General features: G+C 49.1%; 1 protein-coding gene across 2 annotated transcripts in view; it reads right to left on the bottom strand.

Moving 5' to 3' along the window:
* Window positions 1-10,699: 10,699 nt before the first annotated feature.
* Prp4k (Pre-mRNA processing factor 4 kinase) overlaps window positions 10,700-19,822 on the bottom strand; it is a 119,613-nt gene continuing 110,490 nt past the window's right edge. For both annotated transcript variants that reach the window (XR_016290467.1, XR_016290468.1), the window contains one exon: window positions 10,700-17,938. The gene's annotated coding sequence lies outside the window, so the exon portion shown is untranslated. The remainder of the gene's footprint in view (window positions 17,939-19,822) is intronic.

Genomic DNA, 19,822 nt, shown 5'->3' with positions numbered 1-19,822 from the left:
CATCTTGGAACGATTCAAAGGAACCGTTCCGAACCGGTTCGGGACTGGGTTCAGCGCTTCTTTTCTTGCAACACCGAATTCTTTTCTTTTTTTTTCAGACAAAATGAAACGTGCTACCACGCAGATTTAACCGTAAGCTGTCTGCGCTAGGCAGGGTGAACGTTTCCCCCAAAGCGTGACAACAAAACGACAGAACTGTGGATTTTAAGGAAGTAACATAACTGGCGCCCCTGTAATGCGCTTTCGACAATTCTAAAGCATTTCACGCCAGACTGATGTTAAATCTTGAATTTGTTATATTGACATGTTTCCAGGTAGTTTCAATCAGAATGATAGCACTGTTATAACTGATAAAGCCCTGAGTAAGAATAGCTTCCCTTTATTTGCGTCATGTTTAATTAAGGAGCAGAGCACCAGAAAAAAACAGACAGGCAGGGACAAGGGCTTGTCCCTTCTTCCTGCCTGTGTTTTTTGTGGTGCGCTGCTCTTTATTTATGGCAAACCAACTAGCCCAGTCTTCCGCTTTGTGTCATGTACCATAAATATGTGAAGCATATAGGTGCAACGATCCAACCACGTCGAACAACATTTACTTTCGTAGGCATTCGTTATTTGAGACGGTACAAAATAAGACCCGACACAATGGCTCAATGCCTGTGGCGCTCGGCTGCTGATCCGAACGTCGCGGGTTCGACCCCGGCCCCGGCGGCGCGATTTCGATTGTGGCAAAATGCAAAGAGCGCACGTGTGCTGTGCAAAGTCAGCGCACGTTGAAGAACCCCAGGTGGTCTAAGTTAATCTAGAGTCCTCCGGTGAAGCGTCCGTCATAACGCCTGTGTCGGTTCGACACGTTGAACCCCGATAATATTGCCATCAATAAAAAATAAAGGCTGCATAAATTTCTGCAGTTTTCTTTTCCCGACTCCGGACATTCTTTGTCGCACGCGACAAATAAAAAAAAAAGCAAGGAAAGACGGGCTTACACAAAGGGGTAATATGGAAATGCATGCGCTCGCTGCCAGATGCGATAATGATTAAGTACAGAAAGAGACTTTTGCAATGAATTGTAACTGCGGTGAAATAATTTTATGGTATGCCGACGCACTAAAATTGTCCTGCTTATATAAAAGAAAACAGATGTCAATTGCTTGCCGGCGTCTTTGTCACGCTGTTCTCGAACTGCTGAATATTGAATTCTCAGTCGGGCGGCTTACATCTGCCTCTCGCTGTCACACTTTGGGTTCTCGGTGCCTGAGTCGAGGGGATTATGCTTATTGGTGTTTTTTCCCAGAACGCATGGGTAGCGGCCACGTGGAGTATATTCACAGCCCGCCCAGGTTGCATGTATCAAATGTTTTTAGCGCCAATTCTCGGCAAACAATGAAAAAATCGTCTGAAAACCACGGTGAATTTGTAGCAGAACATGATGGCAAAATATCTGAACATGTAGCAGGTTTTTTCCCGAAGCATTTCAAAAAATTTCTTCAGAATGGTATCCGCCAAAAAAAAAAAAAATACGATGTGATGTGCTGTGAAAAATCTGCGTTATCAGTGTTGGTTGTACTTATATTTCTATTTTATACTTATCGCTTCCCATTTCGTTTTTGGATTATATTTCGCTATAGCTTCTGTGTAAGAGGAGGCTTCTGGAAGGTGGAGTCCTTCGTGAGGTTGTAGGTGGGTTTAAGAGCGTCAGAGGGAGATGTATTCTTACCGGTCGATGCCCGAAGGTGTACGCACTGGGCAGTGCTTCCGGAGGGTTGTGTGTGAAGGCCTTCTAGAGAATAGAGGTGGATAGGTTGTGGGTTCCGGCTCGTAGGGGAGATTCATTTTAAAGGTGGGTGCCCGAAAGTGATATCCATTGGAGGAGGCCGTTTCCGGACGGTAGTGGTGGGTAATGGGTGCAGGCCTTCTGAGGGATGAAAGTGGGAGAGAGGGTGGTTTTCAAAGGCCTCACTCTAGAGTGCCTCCAAAAACCTATGACCTATGGTGGGGGTGGGTGGGTGACGAGTGAAGATTCGCAGTTCAAAGATGCATTTTTAACAGCGGGCGTCCGGAAAAGGACAAATCAGAGGCTGCTCCCGGAGGCTGGAGGGCGATGGCGGGTGCTTGGTGGCTTGAGTCTTTCTGGAAGCTGGAGTAGGAGGAGGGGTGAAGGTTGGCGGCAGATGCAGCTTCTGGAGGGTTGAAGTGGGTGGGGTACCCCATCACATCCCCACTTCGAGCCTTCAAACACGATTCGAATCGTGATTGAAGGCTCGAAGTGGGGATATGTATTTTTACCGGTGAGTGCACGGAAATGCGCTTACCGGAGAGTGCAGAGTGCTTCAAGGGTGGACACCAGGAATTATTATTGCGAAAGCATTATATTGACACCGCCATTCGTCGTCATCTTTCTCGTGGAAACACGACAGCGAGGAATGCATGCCTATTTCGTCGTCTGCATGCCTATTTCGGGCGGGACGGTCGTCGACGATGGCGCTGGACGAACCGATTGGGTCGAACGAGACTCCAGGAGCCCAAACTCGGGTCGAAGGCCTTGGAGCCGGCGGCTGCCGTGGTGTACAGGCGTCACCTCGATGGCAGATGACCCTCGAGGACTTGAATCCCTGCTTGCTGGGGGAGTCCGAGGCATGGAATGCGTTACCCAGCGCCCTCCACCAGATGTCACGCGTGGTTCAGTACGGTTGGCACGGTTGAGTACGTTAAAGTAGACGACTGCAGCGGACGTCGGCACCAACTCAAAAGCGGAGCATTCGCTTGCCCCCACACTTCGGCTTCTTTCTTTTCTCAAGGCGAGCGAAGCATCGCATTATTACGGACGATAACGTGCACCCTCTCCGACAGTCCCCCTACCGAGTGTCTCCCGCTGAACGCGACGCTATTGGCCGCCAAGTCAAAAAAAAGCTTCGCGACGACGTAATTCGTCCTTCCCGGAGTCCCTGGGCAGCGCCAGTCGTCCTTGTGAAGAAGAAAGACGGAACATTGCGGTTCTGTGTAGACTACCGTCGCTTAAAAAAAATCACCAAAAAGGATGTCTATCCTCTCCCCCGGATCGACGACGCTCTGGATCGCCTCTGTAGCGCGAAATACTTTTCTTCGATGTACCTCAAGTCAGGTTACTGGCAAATTGAGGTCGATGAGCGGAACCGCGAAAAAACAGCTTTTATTACTCCAGATGGCCTGTATGAATTTACGGCCATGCCCTTTGGACTGTGCTCTGCACCGGCAACTTTCCAACGCCTCATGGATACCGTTCTTGCCGATTTAAAATGGCAGACGTGTCTCGTCTATCTTGACGATGTTGTCGTCTTCGCCCCGACTTTCCAGGAGCATCTTCACCGCCTCGAATTGGTCCTACAAGCAATAAGGTCTTCTGGACTCACGCTCAAAAATGAGAAATGCCACTTTGCTGCGTATACAGAGTTGAAGTTCTTAGGGCACGTTGTGAATCAAGCCGGTGTTGTGAATCAAGCACGTTGTGAATCAAGCCTGAAAAAACAACAGCTATTGCCCATTTTCCGCCCCTTCCCCTACCCCTTCCAGAGAGGCATGGGAGACTGCCCTCCTCAACTGCTCCTCGCTTGAGTCCCAAAGGGCTCTGGTGAAACGGGCGAGAGACGGGGCATTGTCATGCGGTGTCCCGGACTAGGGACGCCGACCATGTAGCGGGGCCACTCTGTGGCTCCCAAACTCTATTTCAGTAATTAAAAGTTTTCACCACCACCACCACCACCGCCGCAAGACCTGAAAGCTGTCCGCCGTTTTCTTGGATTGTGCGCGTATTACCGTCGCTTCGTGAAAGATTTTGCTCGCATTGTCGAGCCGCTGACGCGCCTAACAAGGATGAACACACCTTTCAGATGGGACGCAGCGCAAGAAAATGCATTCCGCAGCCTTCAAAGCCTCCTGCAGGCGCCTTCCGTTCTGGTTCACTTCGACGTAAACGCCGACACGGAGCTCCATACTGATGCCAGCAACATCGGCTTAGGTGCTGTCCTGGTCCAGATCCAAGCAGGTCAAGAACGGGTCATCGTTTACGCAAGTCGGTGTTTGTCACCAGCCGAATCAAACTATTCTGCTACCGAGAAAGAGTGCCTTGCCATTGTATGGGCCACTTCGAAATTCCGACCGTACCTTTACGGCAAAAATTTTAAGGTGGTGACCGATCATCATACCTTATGCTGGCTCGCAAGCCTCAAAGACCCGTCCGCTCGCCTCGTCCGATGGAGTCTGCGGCTCCAGGAATACGACATGACTGTCGTGTACAAATCCGGGCGCAAGCACTCTGACGCCGATTGTCTGTCCCGCGCCCCAGTAGATCCTTCTACCGACGCCTGTAATGATGACGACATCTTACTGAGTGCTCTCAGTGCTTCCTGCCTCGCTGGCCAACAATGCGCCGACCTCGAACTTCGAGATGTAATGGAATTTCTCAACGGCAGCAACACGACCGCCCTGCGCGCTTTCAGGCGCGTGTTGCCATCTTTATGCATCCGCAATGGTCTTCTGGTCAAGAAAAATTTTGCTCCAAACAATACGCAATACCTAATCGTCGTACCGGCTAGCCTACGCAATGAAATCCTCCAAGCCTCCCATGACGAACCCACTTCTGAACATTCGGGGAAAGCCCGTACGCTATCCCGAATCCAAGAGAATTACTACTGGCCTCGTCTCCGTGCTGATGTCACTCACTACGTCAGAATGTGCCGAGCCTGTCAGCGTCGCAAGGTGCCGTCAACCAAACAAGCTGGGTTCTTGATACCCATTAGACCACCCACAAGGCCCTTCCAACAAATAGGAATGGACATGCTGGGTCCGTTCCCACGTTCGAACTCTGGCAACAAATGAATTGTCGCGACGGACTACCTTACCCACTATGCAGAAACGTCAGCTCTACCCAGCGGCACCGCTTTAGAAGTCGCCAAGTTCTTCGTGCATCAGATCGTACTCCGCCATGGGGCACCTGAAGTGCTGATCACTGACAGAGGCCCTGCATTCATGGCTGAGCTGCTGCAGGAGATCTTGGTTTACAGTCACACCGACCACCGCCGAAAAACGTCGTACCACCCTCAAACGAACGGGTTGACTAAAAGACTGAACTGAACCCTTTCTGACATGATTTCCATGTACCTCGATATTGAACACAAAACGTGGGACGAAGTGCTCCCTTATGTCACCTTCGCCTACAATACGGCCATGCAAGAAACAACGAAGATGTCCCCATTCCACCTCGTTTACGGCCGTGCAGTGACGACGATGCTCGACGTAATGTTACCACATCTGGACGACTCTAGCCTTCACACTGATACCTAAACGTTCCGGGAACGCGCCGAAGCGGCTCGCCAACTGGCCAAAGTTAGAATTCAGGACCAACAACTTCGAGATGCAGATCGCTACAATCGGCGCCGTCAAGACGTCCATTATGCGCCTGGCGACCGTGTGTAGGTGTGGTTCCCAATTCGGCGACGAGGACTGAGCGAAAAACTCCTCCATGGCTACTTCGGACCATACCGCGTGGTCAGGTCATTGGGCGACCTCAACTACGAGGTCATTCCCGATGGATTTCAGGAGTCCCGACGGTCTCCGTGCCCTGAAGTGGTTCACGTGGTCCGCCTGAAGCCTTATCACGAGCGGTAGCCTCGCCCACTAACCCCGTTCATTCCTTCCGACCACTCCACTCACTCCCAGCATCGGGACGATGCTTCTTTTTGCCAGGGAGTAATGACACCGCCATTCGTCGTCATCGTTCTCGTGGAAACACGACAGCGAGGAATGCGCGCGAGCTCGCCTTGAGAAAAGAAAGAAGCCGAATGCTCCGCTTTTGAGCTGGTACCGACGTCCGCTGCAGTCGTCTACTTTGACGTACCCAACCGTGCCAACCGTTCTGAATCACGCGTGACAATATGACTCACGAGGAGGAAAATCCGGAGTTGTCCATTCCAGACGGTCCGAACACCCATGTGACCTCACCAGGAAAGAAAGAAAAACAAAATTTCTCAAATTATATTTCTCGCGAAGTAGATTTCGAACCCAGGCCTTCGCGCACAGATAAACTTCGCTCGCCACTTCATTACAGCACTGCGCCATCACCACTTTTTTTTTCCTTATTTCCTGTTCACGGTCAAAAAAGTTTACAGGAGCAAAACAACAATAGCAATACTATAATATTCAAAGTGGCAGCCGTAGTTGAGGGTGCGCTGTGATTCAAAAACGTAGCACGTTTGCCAGATCACTGAACACTGTTTTGAGAACGTCGTCAGCAAGTCTACTCTGGAAGCGGCCAGACTGCCGCAATGGACCACACTGAGAGGACCCAGGAGTCATCTGGTTCAATTCAATTTTTCAATTCGATGTTTATTTTCCAGAAAGTGCCTGGAGGGTCTTCTTGGCTAAAAGCCGCTCATGCAGCTTGACTAAGGCCAAGAAGACCGTTACATAGCAGTATCAGTAACATCATAATATATTTAAAACAGACATGTTACCTCTAATTTGCAACAATAATTAAAGATTTTATACAAGATCCTTAGCACTGAAATTATAGCAGGTAAACAACATAAGTGAAACAACATGTCAGAAAACACATTTCAAGAACGTGGCAACAGCATTGTACAATCAATTAGTATAAATAAAGTACAAGAACAGAAAGAAAGAAAAAAGAAAACGTAATAAAGTGTAACAAAACAAAAGTACTACCGGAACATGGTAATTACAAGAAAACTGACCTCAAACCTCTTCTACTCAATTCTAGAGTGTGTGTATTTTTGTTTAGTATAAATGGGAGGTTATGTGACAGGGCTTGATATTTATAAAATGTTCGGAACCTTGGAATTCCCCACAAATCTCTATTTCTTGCGGGTACGTTAGTGTCACGGCGCCGCAGAGATGCTAATGACATTAGTTGGTTGATTGCTGTAAGGGAGGAAAAGTAAAATGTTTTCAATAGGCGGAATTCATAAATATCCTCAGCACGAAGTATTTCAAATGTTAGTTACCGTGCTTTGCCCCATCGGAGTACGGCGTCTTCGACCAAAATAACGACGGGCTGAAGTTCGAGCACAAAAGGGCCAATTTCCGGTGTCTCATCATGTGCCGAGCGCTTCCGCGGCGAGCAGGCCGGTGGTATCATTCCCAATTCCCGCGGCCAAGTCTAGAGACAAAGGTCTCGTTTCCGGTGGTTCTCCTCCGGCGTGCCTGCCTCGCGCATCGGGGTAATGAAGAACAGGTGTCGCAAACACGGGTGGACCACCAGCTGGCAAGAGAACATCAAATGCGGACCTACCGCAGTATACCCCGCCTCGTCGACATCCTCCTCTCCCTCGGGCTCAACACGTGACGGGAGCGGGTCCATAAGTGCTGGGGGTAGGTGAGATTGTGCGCGAAAGAGAACGTGACAGGCTACTCCCTCCTTGGCGTGGTCGTCCTCTATATTTCATCCCATAACTATCTTGCAGCACTACAAGAGGCAAAAACCTCCTCAGCCAATCAGGAGAGCGCGTTAAACATATACCTCCGCTCCTTGTCGGCTGCGTGTCGTCTGATCACGGCGTACACAAATATGGTTAGAAAAGAGTATAAATCGGCGGTGTCTACGTACCATAGCGTATGCACGCTTACGTGCGCTAAACGCAAGTAATTTGCGGGACGTTACATCATTTGTACCTCTCACACTTTTAGTTAAGCGTGTGCAAACGGAAACGATTCGAAAAGCTCAGCCTAGTGGCGCCACCTGGTTCTTAGAACAGGAAGCATTTTTGTCAACAAACCGGTGCTTCTCTTGGGATAGACGCGGCAGAATCGTCACTTTAAACAAAAATAAAGCAGTTTTATCGCTGATATATATATATATATATATATATATATATATATATATATATATATATATATATATATATATATATATATATATATATATATAGGGAAGGGAAATGAGGGGCTCGTTATAAACATGAGAGAAGCCAACAGCCACAGAAACCAAGGAGCACAGGGGATTTTTCATTTTTTTTTTTACAGCTTCCACCCTCGCCGTTCGATGGCGTTCTACGTCACACCAGCGGTAACTCAGGACGTTCCACGTCCGCCGCTTACGAACGGGGGTGGCGCTGATGAACACTCTCAAGGTAAGATTATTTGTAAACATAAATACCCCCGAAAGCAGAAGGTTTGACAGCCGTCGCCATAGCTCAGAGGTAGAGCACCGGACGCGTAATTCGGAGGTCGTGGGCTCGGATCCCACCGGCGGCATGTGGTTCTTTTTTCTTCTGCTTTTCTAATCAATTAGCTTTAAGCGACAACATATTCAGTAATATTCTTACTTGATCAACACCACAAAAAAAAAATGAAAAAATCCCCTGTGCTCCTTGGTTTCTGTGGCTGTTGGCTTCTCTCACATTTATAACGAGCCCCTCATTGCCCTTCCCTTGTTTGCTTAATTGCTTAGCGAGGGTCTCGGTTCTGGCAGCCTTGACGCCATAGGAAGCATAAGAGGGTTCTCACACAGCTTCCACTCTCGCCGTTCGATGGCGTTCTACGTCACACCAGCGGTAACTCAGGACGTTCCACGTCCGCCGCTTACGAACGGGGGTGGCGCTGATGAACACTCTCAAGGTTAGGTTATTTGTAAACATAAATACCCCCGAAAGCAGAAGGTTTGACAGCCGTCGCCGTAGCTCAGAGGTAGAGCACCGGACGCGTAATTCGGAGGCCGTGGGTTCGGATCCCACCGGCGGCATGCGGTTGTTTTTTCTTCTGCTTTTCTAATCAATTACCTTTAAGCGACAACATATTCAGTAATATTCTTACTTGATCAACACCACAAAAAAAATGAAAAAATCCCCTGTGTTCCTTGGTTTCTGTGGCTGTTGGCTTCTCTCATATATATATAGGGGAAGGGGGATGAGGGGCTCGTTATAAATATGAGAGAAGCCAACAGCCACAGAAACCAAGGGGCACAGGGGATTTTTAAATTTTATTTATTTATTTCGTGCCGTTGTTCGATTTAGATTATTACTGAATATATTATCGCTTAAACCTAATTGATTAGGAAAGCAGAAGAAAAAACAACCACATGCCGCCGGTGGGATCCGAACCCACGACCTCCGAATTACGCGTCCGGTGCTCTACCGCTGAGCTACGGCGACGGCTGTCTCATCTTCTGCTTTCGGGGGTATTTATGTTTACAAATAACCTAACCTTGAGAGTGTTCAACAGCGCCACCAACGTTCTTAAGCGGCGGACGTAGCACGTCCTGAGTTACCGCTGATGTGACGCAGAACGTCATCGAACGGCGAGGGTGGAAACTGTGTGAGAACCCTCTTATGCTTCCTATGGCGTCAAGGCTGCCAGAACCGAGACCCTCGCTAAGCAATTAAGCAAACAAGGGAAGGGGGATGAGGGGCTCGTTATAAATATGAGAGAAGAATATGAGGGTTCGGATCCCACCGGCGGCATGTGGTTGTTTTTTCTTCTGCTTTCCTAATCAATTAGGTTTAAGCGATAATATATTCAGTAATAATCTAAATCGAACAACAGCACGAAATAAATAAATAAAATCAAAAAATCCCCTGTGCCCCTTGGTTTCTGTGGCTGTTGGCTTCTCTCAAATATATATATATATATATATATATATATATATATATATATATATATATATATATATATATATATGACAGAAGCCAACAGCCACAGAAACCAAGGGGCACGGGGATTTTTTTTTAAGTTATTTATTTTGTGGTGTTGATCAATTTAGAATATTACTGAATATGTTATCGTTTAAAGATAACTGATTAGAAAAGCAGAAGAAAAAACAACCACCTGCCGCCGGTGGGATCCGAACCCACGACCTCCGAATTACGCGTCCGGTGCTCTACCTCTGAGCTACGGCGACGGCTGTCAATTCTTCTGCTTTCGGGGGTATTTATGTTTACTAGTAACCTAACCTTGAGAGTGTTCATCAGCGCCACCCACGTTCATAAGCGGCGGACGTAGAACGTCCTGAGTTACCACAGGTGTGACGTAGAACGTCATCGAACGGAGAGGGTGGAAGCTGCGTGAGAACCCTCTTATGCTTCCTAAGGCGTCAAGGCTGCCAGAATCGAGGCCCTCGCTAAGCAATTAAGCAAACAAGGGATGAGGGGCTCGTTATAAATATGACAGAAGCCAACAGCCACAGAAACCAAGGGGCACAGGGGATTTTTTTTAAGTTATTTATTTTGTGGTGTTGATCAATTTAGAATATTACTGAATATGTTATCGTTTAAAGATAACTGATTAGAAAAGCAGAAGAAAAAACAACCACCTGCCGCCGGTGGGATCCGAACCCACGACCTCCGAATTACGCGTCCGGTGCTCTACCTCTGAGCTACGGCGACGGCTGTCAATTCTTCTGCTTTCGGGGGTATTTATGTTTACTAGTAGTTTACTAGTGAGATGAGACGAGGCGAAAGCCCGGTGTTATCCCATATGTCCGTATGCCTCTTTCATACTGGCACTACATTCCGCAGCGTTAGGACGTTGCCTGTTCGACCTTCCGCTAGATAACGTGGGGCTCAGAAAGAAATGCAAGGTATATGGCCTCCAGTGTACAGGACTGGTATCGCCGGTGTCAATCCGGTGAGTAACAACGGATGTTTGACCCATGGAGGAGGACGAGTGCCAAAGTAAAAAGATGACGATGATGATGATGAAAACTTTATTTGGAACAAGGGAGTTTTGGACACGTCGGTCCTTGGGCCCCCGCACGACCCCACTGCACTCAAACGTTCATGTCCCGGAGGCTCATGACGCTGGCAGCCCGGCATGTGGCGATCGTTTGCTTGACCGGGTCCTCGGAGCGCAGTAGGGTCTCCCAAGCCTCCCAAGTGGTAAAGTGCTCCAGGCCCCGCGGGGGAGGATCCGTCGGGCAGAGGAAAAGAATATGGTCGAGAGTGGCTTTGGGGTGGTGGCAGAGGGTACGGGAAGGGTTCGTGTGGACTGGGTGATATCGCGAGAGTATATAAGGGGAGGGCAAAGTAAAAAGATGTCACTGCATGACACCAAAAGGTGGTGAAGATCCTCAGCGTACTCGGGGCTCAGATCTAGCGCAATCATCCCGGAAATAGGACTTGGACCGGAGGCGGGTGATGGAGGGGCTTGAGGGACGCCAGAAGGCGGGGAAGGTGCTAGGGCAGAAACGGTGCAGTCAGTCAAAGGTGACAAATCAGCGAACGAAATGCGTTCGGGAAGAACTTGTGTCGACAGGCTGAGGTTAAGGACAGGAAGGTAGATGCTATTCTGGGTGACGCCCACGATGAGACGAAGGAAAACGACGTTATGGTGGAGAACAACGTCGGTAATGGGGCAAGCGGCGTATTCGCCATAAGGAGCAGGCGGAAAAGGAGACATAGGGAGGTAGACAGCAGGGTCAGGGGGCAAGCAAGCAAACTCCGTGGAGCGAAGTCGGGTAGAGCTGGAGGGGACGACAGAGCATATGGGCACTTCCAGTCAAAGAAGAACGCTGGAGAAGTCGATAAGGGTGGAGTGGGCTGTTAAAAAATTTGCCGGCGATTACGCTTCTCGGTAATGCGATTTTTGAGCGAAGCTGCTGCGGTACTCGCACCATAGACGACCGCATACGGAACACCCAGTGCCGAACGCAGGCGACTCTGTGTTTCGGCTTGCGCAGCGCGAACAGCGTTCCGCCGCCGATGAGCCTCGCCTAGAGCGAACGATCAGCCCGTTTACAGCGCGCACTACACTCAGGCGTCATCGGCGAACAGACAACGGCGCGCGCTACTCTGGTGCCGCAGGTCGCCGCCAGGCAACCTTCCTTCACGGTAGCGCCGTAACCTTCTCCGCTTTTCTCTTCGCGCTCTCTTTGCTATCGACATCTTTCATCCTCCGCTGCACTCCGCACTCAGTTACGCCAAAGACGGCGAGGCACGTCGCTCAACCCGGGGACGGGCGCCTCAGAGCTGCGCTCTAAAAGTCAATATTGAGGATCACATCGTGAGGGCACTGGTTAAGGACGGTGAACAGTACCGAGATGTGATGACCGGCAATGGCGACTCGAGCAGTAAACACTCCAGTAACCGCAGCAGTACTGCCATCGGCAACCCGAACTGTGGACGAAGCGGCAGGGGCCATCACTTTCTTGAGGCGGCGGCGAAAAAACGAGCTGAAGACCGATACTTGGGCACCATTGTCAATGACAGCAGAGAAAGGAATACCAGATTACAGGGCACACCAATGGTCAGCAGAGGATTTGCTGTCCAGGGCATTAATGCAGCGTCACCTCCAGAGCTGCATCGGCTAGTTTCCCGAGAAGCGGCCGCAGGAGGACGGGGAGGAGCTGCAGCGAGGAAGATGGGAACGAGGCTCGCGAGGAAGGTGAGCGGCTGGACCCATTAGCAGACGGAGCGGTCTCGGAGCGGGGTGGCTCATAACCAGGCGAGAAACAGCGGGGTCCGTAGTCGGCACCACGGTCATCGTAGCAGAAGGGCGGGGAGGAGAGGACCAACGGCTACGGCAGTGGCGAGAGATATGACCGACTCGCGAGCACGCGGCAATGCCTTTTAGTATATGTCCCACCTTTCCTAGGACATTTCCTTATCAAGTTTCTTGCACAGGGCCAAGACGTCCTGAGTATAGAAAATGTCGGATTACGTAGACGTTTGGGCGCGAGTTGCTAGTTCCTTAGCGACAAGCTGCCATCCAACGGGCTTCCCGAAAAAGTCTCGGAGCTTCTGCTTGCAAACGTCCCAGGATGGAAGATCTTCGTGGGTTTCGAACCTAACGCGTGCGGTTCCGGCAAGGTAGAATATCACGTTGGCGAGCATGAACGTAGCGTCCCACCTGGCTTGCTGACACGCTCATAAAGCGAGAGCCAGACCTCGATATCCACGCCGTCCGCACCGCAGAAAGTGCCCGGGCCGCGGCGGTGGGCCACGATGACAGTCGGCGATGTTGCAGTGGAAGCCGCTTCGGTAGTCATCGCAATAGGGACAAGGTGACGGCCACTGCGTGGATCCAGCTTGTGGGCGCGCGGCGGGTAATGACGATACACTGCAACTCCACCAAATGTTACGGGGAAGTCTCTACAAAGTGTGCAGAGCTGAGAGGAACTCAACCACGTGAGGCTTGAAGAATACTTACGGACACCTACTCTCAGCGTCGTGGTCTTCACGAGCATCGATAGTAACTTCGTTTTCGTCTGGTAACAGTATTAATGACAGGGTGGAAGGTATTGCAATTAAGCTTAATAAGAGGTACAAAATGAAGGTGGTACGGGCCTATACGCTGACCAGACCGTCGGAAGCTTCTATGACGACGTGGAATCGGCAATGAGCAAAGTAAAAACACAGAGCACTGCACTGATAGGCCACTTCAGTAAGGTAGGCAAGAAGCAAGCTGGAGACCAGGCAGTAGTCGAGTATGACAGAAGCTGTAGGAATAGCGGGGGGAGTTATTAGCAGAGTTCGCAGACAGAAATAATTTACGGATCATAAACACCTTCTTCCACAAACGGGAAAACAGGAAGTGGACATGGAAAAGCTCCAATGGCGAGACTAAAAATTAAATAGACTTCATGCTACGCGCTCACCTTGGTATCGTGCAGAATGTGGAGGTCCTCGAAAAGGTTCGATGCACCGACCATAGGATGATATTGTCTCGAATTAGCCTAGACATGAAGACGCCACGGAAGATGCTAGTGAAGCGGAAGCCCATCAATGATTTAGCGGTAAGAGAGAAAGTAGAAGAATTCAGGATCTCGCTGCATAACAGATAATCGGCTTTATCCGAGGACGAAGGCCTTAATGTGCGAGCAATCAGCGATGATCTCACAGCTATCATTATGGAGTGCGCAGTAGAAGTAGGCGGTAGGGTGGTTAGACAGGATGCCAGCTATTTCTCTCAGAGGACGAAAGATCTGATCAAGAAACGCCAAGGCACGAAAACCTCTTACCCCGCAGAGAGAATATAACTGACTGAGCTAGCGCGAGGTAACCGACATAATGAAACATAATATGGAGAAAATCGAGCATGCTCGAAAGAACAGAGGTAGCCTAAAATCAGTCAAAAGGAGACCAGGCATAGGCAAAAAACAGATGTTCGCGCTAAGAGACAAGGAGCACAATGCCATTGGCAACATGGATAAGATAGTTAAGGTAGCAGAAGAGTTCTACACAAATCTACACCGTAGCCAATGTAATCAGAACGTTAAAGAGAGAGGCAGTAGCGCACAGCAAATGGACGTCCCGTCAGTAAAGAAAGAGGAAGTAAAGAAGCCTTAGGAGCAATGCAAAGGAGGAAAGAAGCTAGTGAGGATCAAGTAACAGCAAATCTGTTGAAGGCTGGTGGGGCGATTGTGCTAGAAAAACTAGCCACGCTCTATACGCCATGCATTATGACACTGAGGTGCAGGAATCTTGAAAAAGAACGCTAAGATCATCTTAATCCATAAGGAAGACGACGTCAAGGACTTGAAAAATTACGGACAACTTACGGTCCGTTTCCCACAACGCATTTTCTAAGGTAATCGCTAATATAATCCGATCAACCTTAGACTTCAATCAACCAAATGACCAGGCAGGCTTTCATAAAGGCTACTCGGCAATAGACTATATTCACACTAACGAGCAGACGATACACAAATGAGCAGAATATAACTAACCCCTATATATGGCCTTCATAGGTTACGAAAAAGCATTTGACTCAGTCGAAACTTCAGCAGTCATGCAGAGATTACGGAATAAGAGTGTAGAAGATATATATATATAACGGCTGCTACCATATTCCTCCATAAAGAAAACAATAAAATTCAAATAAGGAAGGTTGTCAGGCACACAGACACGGCCTCTCCAACGCTATTCGCCGCCTGTTACCAGGAGGTATTCAGAGACCTGGATTGGGAACAGCTGCGATAAGAGTTAATGGAGAATACCTAAGTAATATGCGATTCAGCAATGACATTGCTTTGCTAAGCCACTCAGGTGATTAACTGCAAAGCTTCATCAATAAAGTTATTTAGACAGGCAAGCAGGGCGGTGCGTCTAAAAATCAATATGAAGAAAACTAAAGCAATGTTGAACAATCTCAGAAGGCAGCAGCAATTGACGATTGGTAGCGAGGCGCTGGAAGTGGTAAGGGAATACGTTAATTAGGGCAGGTAGTGACCGCAGATCCGGACAGCGAGAGTGAAATAACTAGAAGAATAAAAATTAGTTGGAGCGCATTTGGCAGGCACTCTAAGATTATAAATGGCAGTCTACCAATACCCCTCAAGAGAAAAATATATAACACCTAGATCTTGCCGGTACTCACCTATAGGGCAGAAACGCGGAGGAGAACGAATAGTGTCCACCTTAAATTGAGAATAACGCAGCTAGCTATGGAAAGTAAAATGATATGTGTAACGTTAAGAGACAGGAAGAGAGCAGAGTGGGTCAGGGAACAAACGCCTGTTAATGACATCCAAGTCGAAATCAAGAAATATGAATGGACTTGGGGAGGACATGTAATGCGAAGGGAATGCAACCGATGGTGGTTAAGGTTTACGAATTGGATTCCAAGAGAAGGAAAGCGTAGCAGGGGCAGGCAGAAAGTTACGTGGGAGGATGATATAAAGAAGTTTGCGGGGATACGGTGGCCGCCGCTGGCGCAGGACAGGGTTAATTGGAGAGATATGGAACAGGTCTTTGCCCTTCAGCAGTGGGCACAGTCAGGCTGATGATGACTGCCGTGCTGATAAATGGTGCCACAGTACCTGTGTCACCGGCTCTACCATTATGCAATGACGGCAATAACGGCAACTCCCGCGGCGCTATCGCCTGGTTCATCAAGTGCCACCAGGACTACGCATGCGCCTCTCGAGCTGCATGGACAGAATTCAGGCTACTTCGCGCCCCGGGCTGAATACGCCTACCACAGGACTACGAAGACTGTTGTGGACGCTGCGCCGTTCCGGTGGCGGCGCAGCACGTAGGCACTATGCACGGGTGAAGGAAAGTTTCGCCAATGTTCGTTTAAGTTCAGCTCCGTGTTCTACTTCGTCATCGCAGCAGCGAGAGCGGCGCCGACGAGAGCGCGTAGAGGGCGAACCTTCAATTTCCCGAACTGCCGTCACGAAGAGGTTCACCCGCCGCGGTGGCTCAGCGGTTACGGCGCTCGGCTGCTGGCCCGAAAGACGCGGGTTCGACCCCGGCCGCGGCGGCCGAATTTCGATGGAGGCGAAATTCTTGAGGCCCGTGTACTGTGCGATGTCAGTGCACGTTAAAGAACCTCAGGTGGTCGAAATTTCCGGAGCCCTTCACTACGGCGTCCCTCATAGCCTGTGTCGCTTCGGGAGTTTAAACCCCAATAAACAAACAAACAAACAAAGAGGTTCGTGTGAGGAAGGCCACGCTGGAGCGAAAGCGTGAATTGTCAGCACGAAGCAGCAACTGTTACCGCCACCCAGCCGCCGGCTCAGGCCGATTGTTTAACTGGGCCGTTGCCGAGTTTGGCCAATTCTTTTTAATGCTCTGAACGAGTTGCACGAAACCTCTGAAATTCACGAGATTGCGGCTGCCCGCGCGCGCTAATAGCCTGCGCAGCAGTGCCAAATAGTGCATGTAAAAAGTGAGCGCATCCAATTGTAAGGTGATCAAAATAGGCGCAAGCACCGGCTGACTGCATCTTAAATTGCAGACATGTCTGTTCACAACGGTTAAAATGAAACAAGTACCTTCGTGCCCTTATAATAATTTTCGCAATTGCTCTGGCAAGTGACGTCATCCCACACGTTGTATAAGAGGGACCTGTTGTCGGGCATACGTCGTAATACGAGGGGCATTCAATAAAGATTTTCCCTGACCCACTTCCTGTGGACGGACAGCTACGAAACTTTGGAGATTTATTAGTCCTTCTCTACATAGGTGCCAACCAGGGACACACACTTCTCCCATCGTTTTATGCAACTGTAAACACCTCGCTTGTAGAAGTCGACAGGTTGCTCCAAAAGCCATGTTGTGACTTCAGAAATCAGTCTCATCATCTGGAAAATGCTTGCCCTTCAAATATGACTTCATTATTGGAAAAAGGTGGAAGTACGATGGTGCGAGGTCGGGCGAGTAAGGGGGATGCGGTATAATTTCAAAGCTGCAGCAGAGTGCTTCCATCTGGGCAACATGTGAGTTGTGAACTGGGGCATTGTCTTGCAGAAGGCAGACACCTTTGGTGAGCATGCCACGGCTCTTGCTTTTGATCGCCTCCCGCAATTTCCGCAGCAGTGGAGCATAGTGTGCCCCAGTAATCTGGCACCCTTTGCTAGGAAATCCATTCAGACTACTCCGCGCTGGTCCCAAATGGCTGTGAGCATGACCTTGCCCGCCGAGGGCTAGGCGCGTGCCTTCTTTGGAGGCGGTGAGTCCAAGTGCTTCCATTGCATCGACTGGACTTTAGTCTCCGGATCACAGTGATGGACCCAGCTTTCATCCTGTGTAATCAGTGTGCTGAAAAAGTCCTCCTGGTTTCCATGGCGCATGGTCAAAAGAGCCTGGGAGCATTCGATTCGTTCCTGCTTTTATGAAGGTGTGAGCAGCCGGGGAACCCAGCGAGTGGATACCTTACGCACATGAAGATGGTCTTGAATGATTTTTTTCCACGGACCCCACACTAACCTTCACATTTTGGGCTAGGTCTCGAACGGTTACGCGACGATTTTCCAAAATGGCGGCCTCCACTTGCAGGATGGTGTGTTCATCGATAGTGGAGTAGGGTCGCCCTGCAATCGGAGCAGTTTCCACCGAAGTCCGACCACATTTGAATTGACGATGCCAGTTCTTCACTACGTCATATGATGGGGAATCCTCCAGATAAAGCTCTTTTATCTTTTTTGGAGTGCGGCCTTTCAAGTACAGGAACTTGATGACTGCTCTGTATTCCACTGCATCCATTATCACACCTCACACCATTTCAGCACCTGTAAAAGAAAGACCGTTATTAGTTGATTGGCAAGTGACCTGTAGTGACTTGAGTCATTACACACGCGCACTTTCAGCATCCTGCAATAAGTAGAAGTGAGTCAGGGGAAATCTTTATTGAACGCCCCTCGTATTTGAGTAAATTGCGTCTGTCACGGATGTAATCTGAAAGTAACCTGAAGTTTACTAGCATATGCTACAAAAATTCAAGGCCCTGGAGAATGTACGATGCAAGAAGAGGTCCTGAAGTGAAATACTACAGAGGGACTGCTTATGATAAACCATATAGTAACCTGGAAAAGCTCCCATTAAAAGAACTGCGCCAGTTATAGTTTCGTTTGACGCTTTACGACTTTATAATTGAACCTGCCACAAATCCCCATTCCATCAATAGTTAATCAATCTTAACTAAGCCACTGCGTAATACTAAAGCAAAACTACTACTGCTTGCGTAGGTGGCCGTCAACAATACTGCTTCAGTTTCATTCTCACTTTGCCCAACCTAAAGAGGATATGCAATAATGATAGCTTGCGATTCACTTCGTACTAGAAAGTACAGTCTTTGTCAAAAGTAACCAGGCTGCATGGGTTGCTTCTAGCTCGTACAGTGGAGCCCATACAGCTTTCCTAAAGCTGAAATGGTCGTTAAAGGTAAGGACCGGGGGTCTTCTTACCTTCCAACAGCTTTTGATCTTTAGGAAAGTCACAAGGGCTCCACTATACAAGCTGGAAGCAAACACTTTTGACAAAGACGGTACACCTTTTTCTTCTTTAGTCGCTGGTCCATGCTACGTGCTATGTACAGTCTTTGTCAAAAGTAACCAGGCTGCATGGTTTGCTTCTAGCTCGTACAGTGGAGCTCTTACAGCTTCCCTCAAGCTCAAATGGTCGTTAAAGGTAAGGACGGGGGGTCTTCTTACCTTCTAACAACTTTTGATCTTCAGCAAAGCCACAAGGGCCCAACTATACAAGCTAGAAGCAAACCATGCAGCCTGGTTACTTTTGACAAAGACGGTACCTTGTATATCCTTCGGCCACGTGGGGCGTTTACCATCGGAATGCCGTTAGCATGCCACATCCTACATTACAGCCCAAGCAGCAACCCAGCTCTGCTGTCCAAGCAGGGCAGCAATAGGGGCTAGTTGGTCATACATATTGTAGGATTAACACGCTGCCTCTGGCAAACTGCACGACGGTTAAGCCTTCTTCATATGCGAGATCATATGTGAGCTGCGAGCCTTCTTTATATGCGAGAGAGGAAAGGCCTATGATATTCTTGAGGGCGGCGAATACAAATACATAAGTACCCCCTCTGTCACGTACGCCGCGGGGGAGGTAAAACTAACGAGGACTCCGCGATAACGCACATGTGTAACACTGCTCGTTGATATAGGATTGTTTGTGTGCATTTGCCTGGGCACGTGCATATGAATCGTATAAATGTACCCCGTTTCTGAGTAAACCCCAGTTATCAGTGCACGCTTGCTGTGTGGTCTTCCCATTAACCGTCGTGGAGTTTCCCAGTGGTGACGCGTTAGCCCTACAGTCTGCAGTACAGCGCCCTTCTCGATCAAGAGCGCGCTGTCAGATACCACCGCGACCACTGCGCCCAGGGAATAACCTGGGTCTTTATCGTCTCCAAGAACGAATTCACCTACGTCAGTACACCACTCTTCTTGGCGAACAAACATATGACGTATCTCGATGATTGCCAACAGTGCAACGCACGCAATAGCGAAAGTGAGAGTTTATCGTGCTTTTATTTTTGCTTCCACTATCTTTCACGCAGTGCTTGCACTTCTCTCTTCGCATCTGTCACTCGGCCTACGGCCTTACTCGCACGGGCTGCAAAATTTGCGCATTATGTGGCCTGCAGCGGCTTG

The sequence above is a fragment of the Amblyomma mixtum genome, chromosome 3 (assembly GCF_055824585.1).
Source record: "Amblyomma mixtum isolate Tamu chromosome 3, ASM5582458v1, whole genome shotgun sequence".
Lineage (NCBI taxonomy): Eukaryota > Metazoa > Arthropoda > Arachnida > Ixodida > Ixodidae > Amblyomma > Amblyomma mixtum.
This window is presented reverse-complemented; position numbering and strand designations above follow the sequence as displayed.